Raw genomic sequence first — 15350 nt, 5'->3', positions numbered from 1 at the left:
GTGATTTAAATACCATTCATTAATATTATTAATGCTAAATGAAAGTGAGGTTTATTGTACTCAGTCCACATTTACACCATCTAATAGTAACAACAGCCACGTTCAGAATTTAATTACAAAGCTACTTTATTGGATTTTTAAAATAAGACTCCTATTTTTTTCCCCATAGTGTAAACTCTTAAAATCAGAACACTACTGAAAATGCATGATTTCTCAAGGGATAAGAAATTGATTGGAAAGTATCTAGCATGATTGACTCTTCCATCCTAATTTCAAGTATATCCTTTAAGGACATGGGCTTCAAATCCAAGAAGTGGGTTAAATATAGGCTGAGTGCTAGAATATATGCAGTAAAGTGCTTCACAAGGAAGACAATAAAGGCATAATCTCAAACCAGCCATACCCACAGCTCACACCTCTAGGCTATATTTACCTAGTATACATTTATATTAGCAAGTAATGTGGGTCAATCTGATCTGATCAGATAGTGTTGAGGACCTAAATGTTTATGCTTTTCCATAGTTTTTTCTTCAGGTTCCCTCCAGCCTGCACCTATGGACTGAAAGCCTCATGAGTGCTCAGAACTCATCTGATGCACTCCTGGCGCATGTCTGCTGCTGTAGTGCCATCTGAATCCGCTTTGTGTACTCATCACTGTTGGGTAAAAAAAAGAGTGGTAAGTGAGGATGCTCTGGAGATTCACTTCAAAAGCATGCCCTTGATCCACACCAAAACATGAATGTGGATGTGCCCAGGGGGTGTCTGACAGAAATGGAGCTGGTGTGACTTTCTCAAGTCTGAGAGCTGGAGCCTGCTCCACAGCATACCATTCTAGCATCCTCCCCTTAAATCACCTTTCTGTCTGGTGCTAAGCCTCCACCCCTAAGTGTGCACTAGCTCTCAGGTCTCCTCTTCTGCAAGGAGCTATGCACTTCTTGATGACTGTAGACACACTCTTCATTTACTACTCTCATGCCTTCACTTGATTAAATCAGGTGTTTTACCTCCTGCTATTCATTTTACCAACACCGAAATGACAGGGATACTAAGCTAATATTGTGTCATTTGAATTGTGCTTTTGGTATAAAGAAAGAGAAGAATTGAGTACTGTTATTAAATCCACAATTGTTTAAAGACCCGGTCTGTCCTTTTCCTAGCCAAAGGCCTGGGTTATAAAGGAACTGTGATAAATATGCCTAAATTAGGTGTGTGTTGGAGGGGATCAGACATGGGTAGAAATAGCTTGGCATTAAAATGACTGTGGAAAACCTTCTGTTTCACACATGGAAACTGTTTCTCAGTAAAATTGGCTTTGCAAACCTACGGAGAAGCAAACAAGCATGCATTTATTCATGCGATTTATCTCTTCCATGGTATATGCCAAGGTCCCCAAGTCAGTGTTTGCTTTGCTAATGGCATCTCCACAGCAGTTCATTTACTTCCCTTATATGGCCTGTTCATTCCCTGAGCTGCTGCCATTCTGCTTTCCCTCATGGAAACTGTACATTGAATTCTGCATCTCTCCTGAAGCATCATATCTTGCCAACTGTCTCTGAGTGCCCCCGCAAGCTGGCTGCATGACTTAGTCACTTCCAGGGCAATAAGCTTTATTTCACAATCCATTCTGTCAAAGAAGGAGTTTTGTTTTGATTAGAAACAAATTAAACACATTGTATATATAAGTTAACATCCAAATTCTTATTCCATTTTTTCTCCTAATGTTTACAACTCAACATGCTTCAGCTGCATCAGCATTTGCTGCCCCTGTCAGGGTTCATTGTGCTTACAAGTATTTTCACTGGGAAAGTTAGCCGAAATATTTCCATCCACATCTAACCTATCCAAAAGAAAAACAGAATTATCACGTGGTGCTTCAGGATTTGCAATCTCTCTTCTAACCACAAAAGCAGAGAGACCTCCTTAGAGCAGAGCAATAACAAAATACATGGTCCCCAGGGTCTTGTCTATACTGAAATAGCAGCTGGTTTTAAAATTGATTCTGGTGTTTTGCATTTTAAGAGAATCCACTTGTGAGAAAGCTTCATAGTTGGTCGAGGGGACCTGAGCTGTGGATTACCCACTGATGGAACCACTTGAAGTCAGATTGAATCAAACACCATGAATACATTGTCAGAAAACTACCCTAGCAGGGAGATGGGAAAACATGCTTGTAGATTTTACCACTTTGCTTCTCCTCAATCTGTTGACTAAGCTGCTGGGGCCCTACAGATTTGATGGAGCTAATCAGCGTAGCATAATAAAGACAGAAAATCCCATCACTGTACCTAAATCAATCCTAACTAATATACACATCCCAGGCTTGGCCACAGACTCTTTCATTACACTATATCCTGTAAGACACTATAAAATGCCATAGGAGAATATGTATGTTCCTGAACCCCAAGGAAAATGAAGCAGCTACCAAATCTCCATCTCATTCTTCAGTCTTTGACCAGAAAAAGAATCAAGAGGTTTTTATCTTCCAAGTCACCATCCATTTTCTGTTATGTGGTCTGCAAGAGAGTGATCACACCAACATGGTTCCGAGCATCTTACAAAACTGGATCTTCAGGTCGTGTCTGTACTCGATTTTAAATGAAAAAGAAAGGAGTAAGTAGAACAATAGACTTCAGGCTATGTACTGGGAGCAACAGAAAGTCAACCCAATTATTCAAATACAGTCACTAAAAACCAAACAGACAAGTACTGTTAGGGAAGTAATCTGATAATTAATGTATTTGCCTGAAATTATGTCCAATCTGCAGCAGCTGGAGAAAAAAAATCAGCTAAACAGGAAGAAAAAGAGAACCCCAACTCTAACACCTGCAAATTTCTCAAAGGAATGTAAGAAAACAAATTCAAGTGACCAGATCCTGATACATCCATATGGTGTCCTTCCAATTCAAACAAATTTCATGTTTTCTACTGTGCATAGAACCAGGCTCCTGAGATTTTGACCTGTTACATCCAAACCTGAATCCTGGCCTGTAAAGTTAGCTCTAAGCAAAAAATCCTTTCTCCTCTTCTATTCTAATACTATATTATGATTAATATTTATTTGTATGGTGGTTCTCATGGTGGTGATTTTTTTTAATTCTCTTACTGACAACTCAAAAACAGAACTTGGCACATTTCTGAAGGACAGTTGTCTTACTAGATATAATGCTGTTGTTGCTAACATCAGTCTTTTAATCTCTATATGCACATACAAATAACATGTCAATATGAAATAAAAAAGGGAAACAATCTTTATTATTTGCCATAAACCCTCCATATGTTCTTTCATCTTTATGAAGTTATTACTTATCATCTATTATATAAAAGCCACCAGGTGGTCTGCATTTTGCAAGGCTCTAAAATAGTAGCTACAGCAAATTAGGCTACTGATTATCTCTTCTGTGTCCTGTTACTGACAAGCCTGGTGGCTGTGGGAGAGGCCAGGGAGGTTTATTCTGCACTGGCCCTACGGCTGAAGGGAGGAACGCCTGCTCTGCCCTCACAAACGCTGCCAAGGTGACGGAGCTCTGGGGTGACAGGTCCCAGACCTGTTCTTTTTCACCAGGGAATTGTTTTAGTTCTGCACAAGCTCAGAAAAAACATGTGGATGGTTTCAGGCCGAAATTTCCACTGTTCCCAAGTGGACTTTGAAAAATAAGGAACGTCTGGATGATGAATGAGCTATTTCCCAGCAAGAAATGCTCATCTCCTGGCAGGCTGTTTTCTAAGCATGTACACCCAATACAAATAATTTAATAGTGTCATCTTATTTATGAGGGGAACATCTGTCTATCTTTCCCAGATGCTGTCACAGAAGATGCAGGGAATGTACAAAGAGCAGGTCTTGCCTCCGTGTTCTCTTACGCTTCGTGGCATGCCCGTTTGAGACCCAAGTTTGTTTAACGACACGTGCATAACCAAGAAGATTTTTCCTTTTACTTTAAAGCCTCAGTCGGGGCTCAGCTATCAGCAGGAGGTCCCAGTTTACGAGCAGGGCCCAAGCCGTGGCGGTGCTCCGGCGGTGGGGGTACCCGGGGCGGCGGGCGCGGCTCTGCGCTGCTCGACAGTGACACTCGGTGGGCGGCGGGGCCGGGAGCGGGCGCGGGGCGGACGGGACGGGCGAGCCCGCGGCACGGGGAGCCTCGCACCTCCCGGCCCCGCGGGGTTGGCGCGGGCTCTGCCCTTGTCCCCCCGGAGCGTTTGATGCGCCTGCAGACGGGGAAGGGCGTGTGTGTGAGAAAAGCGGGGGCAGAGAGCAGAGCTTGCTTCTGTTCTCCACAAAACTTGTGGGATTCTTAATCTGCCTGGGCCGCTGTCCTGAGGCTCCTGAGGCGCCTTTGCAGAAACCAACGGTAACTTCAGCAGGACGGTTTGCTTAAAGTAGGTGTATCTGAGAACAGGATGCAAGGCAGCGTCCTGTTCCTCCCCCGGCCTTTTTCTACAGAACCGGAGTTGAGCTCCCTCTCTCCCTGAGCTCCAGCAATCACTTGCATCTAGGTCACCCTATAGATCACATTCCCAAGGATAAGGCTAATGATTTCTAGGGTTTTTAGAAAGGAAAGCTGAAAATCCTTTCACTGGGGACAAAGGCCAATTCATTTTCGAAGTGGAAGCTCGTTTCCTCCCCTCCCCATCATGCCCTGAGTGTCCTACAGATCGCAGGGATTCTGGGAAGCTGGAACCTCTGAAATCTTGGACAGATTAATTCAAAGAAAAATTGTAATGCCAACTTTGCTTTATTGAACCTCATGCAGTTGTCCTTAGCCCATGGATTGAGTCTGTCCAGGCCTCTCTGTAGAGCCTTCCTATCCTCAAGCAGATAAACACTCCCACCCAGCTTGGTGTCATCTGCAAATTTACTGCGAGTGCACTCAATCCCCATGTCCAGATCTTCACTAAAGATGTTAAACAGGACTAGCCCCAAAACTGGGTCCTGGGGAACACCGCTAGGACTGGCTGCCAACTGCATTTAGCTCCATTTACCATCACTCTCTGGGCCCTGCCATCCAGCCAGTTTTTTATCCATTAAAGGGTCCATCCGTCCAAAACACAAGCAGCCAGTTTTTTTAGAAGGATGCTGTGGGAGATGGCATAAACATTTTACTGGAGTCTAGATAGACAACATCCACAGCCTCCTCCTCATTTATGAAGCAGGTCACTTTGTCATAGAAGATCAGGTTGGTCAAGCAGGGTCTGCCTTCCGAAAATCCATGTTGGCTGGGCTTGATTCCCTGGTTGTCCTGCATGTGCCACGCAACGGCTCTCAGAATGATCTGTCTCTTCCATAACCTTGCTGGGATGTAAAGGTCCAAAACTACATGATCTCAATTTTGGGGGTGAAAACTGGAATCTTTATTGAATACACAAAATGCAATTTAAGGGTCTTGGGGACAGGACATGTTAATGAGGAGGATGGGTTATGCTAAGTAGGGGATGGGTTATATTAACAAGGGGATTACACAATTGATTAACATTTCCCATAAACAGGATTACATGTGGGGGAAGAGAACAAAGGGGTTTCACAAAGTCTTTCCACATCTTGCTGCAGGAGATAGGCCAATCAACATAACCACATATCAATAAGTCTTGTGATGAAGCTTGTCAGAGCAAGGAGTCTCTCCCAGCCCTTGCTGTTCACAGTCTGCCACACAATCCAATAAATTCCTTTCCTGATGATATTCGAATTTTGGATTGCTACACTGGGAGCTAAGGTTAGCCTAATAGGCCTGTAGTTCCCTGGATCATCCTTCAGACCCTTCTTGTAGATGGGCATTACACTTGCAAATTTTCCAGTCAGCTGGAACTTCTCCAGTTAACCAGGACTCCTGGTAGATGACTGAGAGTGGTTGGGCAAATTCTTTCACCAGTTTCCTCAATACTCCGGGGTGGACCCCATCAGGGCCCATAGACTTGTGCATGTCTAACTGGCATAGCAGATCACTAACCATCTCCTCCTGGATTATGTGGGCTTCACTCATCTCCTATTCATTCTCTGGGAAGAGCTCTTAACCCTCTCTGGGAAGAGAGAGTTCTCTGCATATTATGTTGTAACAAAATAACATAGTCATAGATTATGCTTTTGCAATAAAACTACATATTTCACTATTCCTTTTCCCAATGAAAAAGCTAATTAGCAAGGTCGTTACAGTTGCCACTTATAAGGGGGAAGATAGTAATTCCATTAATGTGTTCACAGGAACTTCATTTATATTACCTCTTAACCTTTACAAGGATATTATCATTTCAATAATTAATTGCTTTTTGCCATTTAATTTGCAGTTTACCATTTTCAAGGGAAATTACTCATTAAACTGACGACTCTTTTTTTTTCCTAAGAAAATTTCTTTGTTCAAATATGCACCATAAGCTGGCCTTAGAGAAGCTAGATATTTGCTAAGCCACTTTGAGTAGAGGGGACTCTGTGCTAGCTCTGCATATTAAAGAACTGCCCAGTACTTAAGTCCTTAGCCATTTGGAGAAAAATGAGGCAGAATGGCACTGAGGCAGTGACCAAAAGGAAATTAATTCTTGTTCTCTTCCTTCAAATTCTGGAAGGCAATGAATCCTTCCTCTCGTATTGATGTAATGAGAATGGACTTTCTTCTTTCTTTGCAACAATATTGTTTCTTCAACTGAAGTTAATTTATGCTGCAATACCCATCCACGAGGGCTTCTGTTAACTTCAGTGACTGAAAAATACGAAGGAACTTTGGCTCAGCCTTGTAAAACACAGAAACTCTGCCTGTGAATCACCAAGCACTTTAGCACATTCTCAAGCCAGTGCCTGACACTTTGGAGAATGGAGCTCAACACATGTATTCCTGCTCACTCTCAAGCCTCTTGTAAAACAACTATTCATTTCAATGAATCAGACACAAGCTGATGTCCCTGTGGTAGTATGCTGCCATATCTCCACTACTGATAATAGAAATTGTGTCCAAATCCCATAGCACTAAAAGAAATTTAGATAAATATTGGTATCTGAGAAGGTGAGAAATGAATTCCAAGTAGGCATATTTGTGATAGAGTGAAACACATACTTCTGAGAGATGGATTTGCATGGGAAGATGGAGAGGAGGTGAAAAAATTAATGAAGCAAGGAGACACAGGAGAAGGCTGAACAGATGAAGCAGGTATGAACTAGACTGCACCATCGATTTATGAATGAAAATGTAAAAGTTTTTCTGATTCAGGTGAAAAAATTAGACTAGCCCTTGGGCAGTTCTACCTTTGCAACTGGCAAGTCCATGATATGTCACCCAAAATGACATACATCTGGATGGTGTGTCACACACCTACAGGCACCAACTAGATCATTTTGCTTTGAAACTAAGCCATTTAATTTTTTAACTGTAAAACCTCCTGGTTTTTTTACCCCCTCCCCCATGAGTATAAGGAGAACCTGGGGTTACACCAGGATTCAAATACAGTATTTCAGTTCAGCAGCACTGAACTGGGGCATACTCTTAGAATTATTTGCAGAGAAGTCAAAAGTCACAGTCAGACCAATAGGGGTAAAAATAATTAATTAAGTGTCTAGTCAACAGTCCATCATATTTTTCTATAGTTTTCTATACAGTCATTGGAGAGGACTAGGTAGGAATCTTAGGATGGATTGTCTTCTGAAAGTGCCTTTCTTTTAATTCTCTGATAGGATGTTAAGCTACTGACTTTACCCCTGACTTTTAGGTGTTAGAAGATTGGTGAGATATATTCTACCAGAAATACTTAATTTGTCTCCAAGTCTTTGGATATCCAAGTTGAAGACAATAAGAAGAGAATCAGGCCACTTAATATTAAGAGCTCCCTATATCAGCAGTGGATCAGCAATCACACTGCAGCAAAATAATCTGCTTTTTCACCAGTAAAAGGACAGTCTAACTCCATGCCAGCAGGGGCACTTCTTGACATAAGCTTTTTGCAGTGAGGCACATATATTGCTTGAAGACAATCTGCTAATTTTGCCAGTTGGAACTGTAATCTGCAATCTAGTTAAAGCACCTGATGCTTCTCTTTGAGATATTATTGTGGCTAAAATATTAGGACTCTAGACTTTATCATATAAAAGGACATGTATGGGACATAAGTAGAAAGAATCATCAAAATTAACATAAAAATATCCTTTCAAAACCTCCAGATTGGCAGTTCACTCAACATGACATCTGCTTTTTGAAAAGCATGTGTTCTGCATGCATAACAGTATTTTAAGATGGCATTGTTTAAGGAAAGTTGACAGTGATGGGCGATGTATATTCAGAGTTATGATATTCTGAAGAGAGCTTTACCTACGGGGGCAAGAAAGTCCTTGCTAGTTTGCATACCAAAGGAAGCTTGGGGCCTATTCTGGGGAACTTGATAATCTCTTGTAATTAATACTGTAATTGGAGGTTGCTGGAAATGCTCCTTGAGCTCCTGCCAGGGAATGTGAGTGCTTCACAAAGCTGTTGACACCATTTTGTACACCAGCTGAACCAACGTACTCGGCTGCAGTAGATGCCAACAGAGAACTCCTGCATTGTCAAAACTCTCATCTGAGCAGCAAAAGCACCGTGCTTTTTCCTTCCAGTGTAATCATAGAGTGACACCAGTATTACCCAGTCCATCACTGTGCTCCCTCCTGCTGGTGGGCCGGGGACAGGCTAAGTCACTACCAATCTGCCCCTTCTTGGCAAAACTGCCCAGACGCCTTCCACCCTCACTATTTCAGATTGCAAATGGACAAATATGCACCACAGATACCAAAGTTTAGAAACAAGGTTGCTTCCTACAACCTTTTGCCTTCCCATAGGGACATAATTATTTGCTTCCAGTACACCAGTCATGGGGATGCCAGTCCTGTAATAATGCCATGAAGACAGAAATGACCACCAGAAAGGGATGTCAGATAATTTTAGCAAGAAACTGCAGGTTTAAATCTATTTCTTCCATGGATGAGCAGATCTTTGCAAAAAATTGTTTGCAACTCATCTGCAGTGACTGCAACCAGTGTCAGCCATTAAGTAATAAGTTATTTTTATCCACACCAGCTCTCTAGCATCTCTGAGGCTGATGGCATCTTGCCAAGGCTTTGGAAGAGCTGCATGAGCTCACACACAAAGATAAACGGTTGAGGCAAGCCCAGATGACACTTCTGAGTCAACTTTACAGAAAGAATCAAATCTAAAGATAGCAGGTAGCTCCACACTGGAGTTGCTGAGAAGTTGTTTTGCTACCCTACTGACAGATGTCAGAGAGTGTGACTTCTGGCATTTTAAAGACTTTTGCCTTTCCTGAAGTAGCAATAAAGTTCCATTAAATTCACCCAAATAGAATTGTTATGAGCTATTTATGAGCCCCATGCCTGTAAAATGATGTTGATATTGTATTAGTGCTATGAAAATTGCCATGATCATCAATATTTTTTTGTAACTTTTAGGAGCAACATTCCTAAAGTGCTCTTTCACAGGACAATGGCTTTTGTGGTGAAGCTGTCCCATTTTTGCTCCATGCCACACCACTGCTTGTACCCTCAAGAGTTCCTTGTGCACTCATGGCTCCAGATTCACTTTTGCCTGACAAAATTGTTAGCTGCAATTTAAAAGTGAGTTTCTACCTGCCAGATGTCCCTGACCATATACTCTTGTCCCTTCTGTGCCAATAAGAACATTCATGCAGGATTTGCTGGGTTAGCAAGGTGAGAAATCTATCATTTTATGCAATTACATCTCAATCAACAGCTACCACATCCAGTATAGCATCTATTAACACTAAGGACTGTATCTTTGATATTGACTTTGGTAATGAAATTGGCAGGAGCTGAGAGAAGCCAGCCATACTACCCTGCCTGCGTGCAGAAGTGTGTGTGTGTGTGTATATGCAAAAAGGGCAAGAGGGCAAAAGTTATCTAACAGGAGTTTAAAAGGAGCTTTGGAAAAGTCAAACAGGCCTCAAAACAGAGACCACCCAGTCAAAGTAATAGAGAAAATGAAAAAGATAGGAATGTAAAAATGCACTTCATTCTACATTTGTGCATCTCTTGTCCTGCCAAGTGGAGTTATACTATCTTGGAGTCCTCTACAAATCCTGAATAGCAGCAATGTATACATTTATACATTTATCATGTGTCTTCAGTGACTTGAACTGTAAACACAAAGTGACCACAGTGGTTGTGTTCTGGAAATAATAGGAAGACCTCAGTGAGGAACAGTCATAGTTCATCACTAGCTGTGGGGGCTTAAGGCAGTATCTGGATTTCCATTAAGGGATTGCAATGAGCAGTCTGTTCAAAAGAAACATGCCAGAAAAGTCAAGGGAATTAAAAACTAAGAGATTTGACTGAGATCCATAAAACATAGACAATTGACCCCCAGGGTCAAATTATAATCCAAATGCTGGATTATAATACAGCAGTTAGAGGAGCTGTCAAAAAAGGGAACTCAGCCAAGTTTGCAGCACTTATGGTCTTTGTCAAAACTTGTATTGCTGATGTACTTACTCAAAAGGCATTTTTCTAATGCCATCATTCTTATGATTTATTAGATTTACCTTTGGCTTGTCATGATCTATGTCATGGCCATGTCATAATCCCATAGACAACATTGTGTTGATCAGCTGATGTGAAGGTATTGCTCAGTAATTTATGCATCATTCTCTAGATTTTCTCTCCTAGAGACTGACTTCAGCTGAGATCAGGATGCAGTCAAGGGTACCGTTTCTTTGTCTGATGGTGAATAGTTGTAATTTTTGTTCAGTTGTTTGGGTAACTTTTATTTCATCTGTAAACCAGAACACCTTTCAGAGACTTTTTGCCAGCAGGACATAGGCAGTCATTGCTTGAAGAAAAAGGGTAGCAGGACTGACACATATCATTATAATGTGTTACTTTTGTCCTGCTTCTACTTTTCTTTTCTGGCAAAAATATTCCTCCTTGCTGCTATATTGTTATTGTAATGGTAATGATAAGAGTAATCTTCTATATTACAGATCTCATCAGCATACTAATGAGTATATGCAAAGGAAGATAAGCTTTATACCTCAGCCAGAGAGACACCTCAGTCACTGAGGTGACGCAGTCAGTCAGCCACAAGCAGATATTAATTCTCCTGGCTCCACAACCTGAACAATTTGTTTCTTTCTTTTAGGTGAAATTTGGGCCCTCATTGAGTGAGTGAGCACTGCTATTGACCTTGCTGGGAATGTGGCCACCTAGTTTAGACAACCACTTCCTTAGAGAAGTCCTATATTCTGTAGTGTTCTAGAGCCAAATATATTTAGACTAAACCCTATTGGTTTTGCTGACGCAATACTTCTCTTGACATCAATGGTTGGGTTTTTTTAGCAGGAGATGAACAGGAAGATTTCATGAGTTTCGTATGCATTAAAGTGCATAGTGTACTGCTAGTGTTATCTTTTTAGTGAGTTTTAACAAACAGGAGTTTTACAGCTCCTCAACCAGGTGGCTGATTCAGCATCACATATATTATAACCACTACTGCTGACTGTGAGGCACAACAATAAATCCTCAAGTGAGATAGCATGAGCTAACTGAAAACTTCAGCACTGTACATTCTTCTGGACCTTCAAGGGACACAGACAGGTTTCTCTACATGACTACGGGTTGTTGTCGGGGTGACCTTTGGGCAAATCACTGAGTCATACCTGAATTTGCAAAATGGGGTCAGCACTGTCTTTGTGCTTTTGAAAAATTGAAGGAATGGGTTGATTTCTTCTGGTGAAAAATATCTACAACATTAACCTCTCAGAAAATAATACATTAAAAAAATCCAGCTCTAACTGACCCAAGGACACAGAACATTTTTCCTGTGCTTCTGCCTATCAGCTGAATTTTCTGTCCCAACCATGGCACAAAAAGACATCAAAATACTGGAGAAAACTGATGAATAATTTCATGGCAGAGAACCAGTGAAGAACATAAGGCAGTGGTGGATTTCTTTTGGGGTACACTGTGTGCAGTGGAGAGCCCAACAGGGCCAAGTTCTACTCACCTGATCCTCAATAGTGGCTGCAGCATAGAGGGCTATTATAATTTTTACAGGGATGGCATAGTTATTATTACAACCAGCTTCCTGCAGATACTCTTCTTCACAGCATCTGAAAGCATCAGGACTTGTCAACTGTATGCAAAGTAACATTGTCAAATTCTTTTTATCTATTACACTGTAAAAAATACAACTAATTATAGGCACTTGTTATTCCCTCCCTGACGTCACTTCATAATCTTTCCTGTCCCTCTGTCCTCTGTGCATATTGATCCAAGCTCTGCATTGGTCTATCCTTCCTTCCTTTCTTCCTTCCTTCCTTTCTATTCTTCTTTTAATGTATTTTTACATTTTCTTTCCCCTTCATCACAAAAATTCCCCTTTTCTACCCTCATTTGCCTATGACAACACCCATAGCAAGGGCTATTCCTCTTTCTCTGTATTTGAGAAAACATTTTCTTTATGTGCTGCTCTGTCACTACTCTTTCACCACAGGGTAGGGAAATACCAGTTCCAGTCACGTCTTTGAGCCCAGTCAACCTATTCAACCACTGGGTTTTATTCTTACCTAGCCTTTTGCAGAGCAGATTCAGATTACTACTACAAACCCTTATTGTCTTTGTCTTCAAAAAGTATATGTACCTCCAAGCATTTGAAAGTACAACAGCATTTATTAGCTTGGGGTATGTGGACAGCAAGTGGTCTTCCACCAATCACACACTCCTTGCTGTGCAGGCTAAACCTTGCTCCTGCCTGTCGTTCACCAAATGGGTGTTTTGTGAACACTTTCACCAGCTGCATAGCAATAACAGTTGTCTGACAGTTTTGTTGTCTGGGGGGGAAGCTCACAAAACCAAAAACCAACATAATAAGGAACTGACATAAGAAATTAACAGAAAACACCATGTATCAGACATGTCTTTACTGAGAGCTGTAATTTTCCCTTTGGTAAGGAAACTTACAGTGGAGTAAATTACACACACTACACAGACTGTCTACCATTGATACACATAATCTGATAACTGAAAGTACCTTCTGACAGTTACAGATCACAAACTCCCCATTGTTTTATCCCACAATGTACATTCAACTGACTCAATAGGATGTTTACTGGTGGGCAAGCAGACTGGCAAGAATATCACGTCAAATCCCACCATTGTGACACGTAGAAACCGTGGCAATTCAGCTGAGTTTTAGACGGTGATCTCATTGCACTCACATTTGCATTTTTGTTTAAAAAAATCTGTTCTGGGGAAAAATCTACCCTGCAAATATTATTCATATCAGAAAAAAGAGAGGATTTTTTTTCATAGCTTCATCTAATAATCCTGAAAGATGAACAAAAGATAAGCCCTTTTTTCAGTTGTGGGAGGTTAAAAAGTGCTCCCTTGATTATTTCTTCCCATTTTTTCCAGAAGAACAAATGCATAGACAAACACGTGCTGTTTCAAAACCCTATTGGTTGCTGTCAGCCCAATGTTTTACACTAGCTAGAAGCATTCTGGCTCATGAAAGAAATTCTTGAAAAAATGCACACCCATGAAGAAGCATCTGAAAACAGAATTAGTTGCTTCAAAAGAAAGTGCATGTACTGACTGATAGAGGGAATTCTTTGTGGCTCCTTGTATGTTTGTGGAATAACTTGTTGGACAAGACTTGGCAATGGTCGTGACTTATCTGACACTTGTGTTTCAGATGTTGGAGTCTTTCTGACTTCAAGGCGTGCCTTCATTCTGTCAACTTATTCACCAGGTTAACAGGATTTGAAATGTTGCTCAAACAGCTAACAACATCCAACTTACAGATGGGAGGGGATCTTTCTAATAATAGGATTTTCTTGACATGCTTAAATATTAATTGGTTACACCTGTGATGACTTCGGGCCTTTTTATCTCCACATTCTATCATGGAGAAGGGAGATCCTGGCTCCTGGAAGTTCAGTCAGAAGTAAAGGACATCTAGAACGAGATAACATCAATGTAATATGGTGGAGGAGAAAGAGAAACTAAGGGAAACAAGGTGTCTGAAAATACTTGACACCCTGCTTCCTGACTAGGCAAGGGTAGAAAAAAAAGCACTACACAGGCTGTTCAGGAAAGCTGGTCTTTTATGTAGAGGATCCATGTAAGGAAGTAAACAAAATTTAATAGAAAAATTAAATAGAAAAATATCCTATCACTCTCTCCATCATGCTAAGATTTCAGGAGGGGGGCTCTGGTCATGTAATTTTTTCTTGAGATAAATTACTCAAACTAAAAGAACAAAAACATTTAGAAGCTCAGTGCTCCCCCTTGGGCATAAAGGCAAAGGTTATTTGATTCACTTGCAGTTCTTTTCAGGAAGAGCTTTCAGAAGAGCAATGAATGATCCACACACCATCAGACAAATGGAAACAGACTTTCAATTGCATATGCAAGGTGCTCTTGTTTTCACAGTTAATACCATGATGGGACCCTTATCTTCTTACATAACAGCTGTGTGCTGCTAGTCATCTTCTTTCCATGGCATCCTACTTTTATCTGTGTACCTTTGGAAAAGAAATCCCTCTGTCGCACCTCAGCACTTGAGACGGAACATGCCATGGCTGCAGCACGAGAGTGGGGCACATAGCCAGGCTCCTGCGGGTGTTTGGCCCATACCATCAACAGCAGCACTGCCACAGGGCCCTGTCCAGGCTGTCCAGGGAGCAAAGCCACTGCTGCCATGGAGCGGGTCCCACTATGGCCCCAGCTGCCAAAGCCACATCTCCTACACTCCAGAGTAAGAGGCAGCTCTGCTGACTTATCACTCTCTCCAACTGCCTGGAGTTGTAGCCAGGTGTGGGGTGGCCTCTTCTCCCAGGGAACCAGCAACACAAGGACATGGTCTTAAGCTGTGCCAGGGTAGGTTTAAGTAGGACATTAGGAAGAATTTCTTCACAGAAAAGGTCATTAGATATTGAGATGGGCTGCCCAGGGAGGCGATGAAGTCACCCGTGTTTAAGGAAAGACTGGATATGGCACTTAGTGCCATGGTCTAGTTGTCATAGTGGTGTTCGGTCAGATGTTGGACTCGATGATCTCAGAAGTCTTTTCCAGCCCAATTCTGTGATTCTGTGCTCTGGAGCTGCGAGGAGACCTCAGATGATCACCTCTGTGTCAGTAAATGCACAGCCGAAAAAAGACACCTCCTCATTTTGACACACTTCTACAGCTACTGCTATTAGCTTATGCAATAGAGATGCCATTTATTTTTCCTTCCTAGATGTGCTCATAACTAAAGCATTGATTTCATTAAATAAATACAGCTATTCGGCCTCAGGAAGTGAACCCTCTTGCTCATCATCAACCCAAAATCTTTTATTTATTCCCCTCAGTGCCACTCGTGCCAGGCCGG

General features: G+C 41.6%; 1 long non-coding RNA gene across 1 annotated transcript; it reads left to right on the top strand.

Annotated features, from left to right (window-relative positions):
- Positions 1 to 3560: 3560 nt before the first annotated feature.
- On the top strand, positions 3561 to 5675 carry LOC135409803 (uncharacterized). The gene is made up of 2 exons (XR_010428366.1): positions 3561 to 4377; positions 5546 to 5675. It is a non-coding gene; the product is annotated as an uncharacterized LOC135409803 (long non-coding RNA).
- Positions 5676 to 15350: the final 9675 nt, after the last annotated feature.

The sequence above is a fragment of the Pseudopipra pipra genome, chromosome 2, assembly GCF_036250125.1.
Source record: "Pseudopipra pipra isolate bDixPip1 chromosome 2, bDixPip1.hap1, whole genome shotgun sequence".
Classification (NCBI taxonomy): Eukaryota; Metazoa; Chordata; class Aves; order Passeriformes; family Pipridae; genus Pseudopipra; species Pseudopipra pipra.
Note: the sequence above shows the minus strand (reverse complement) of the source record. Positions and strands in the feature narration are given on the sequence as shown.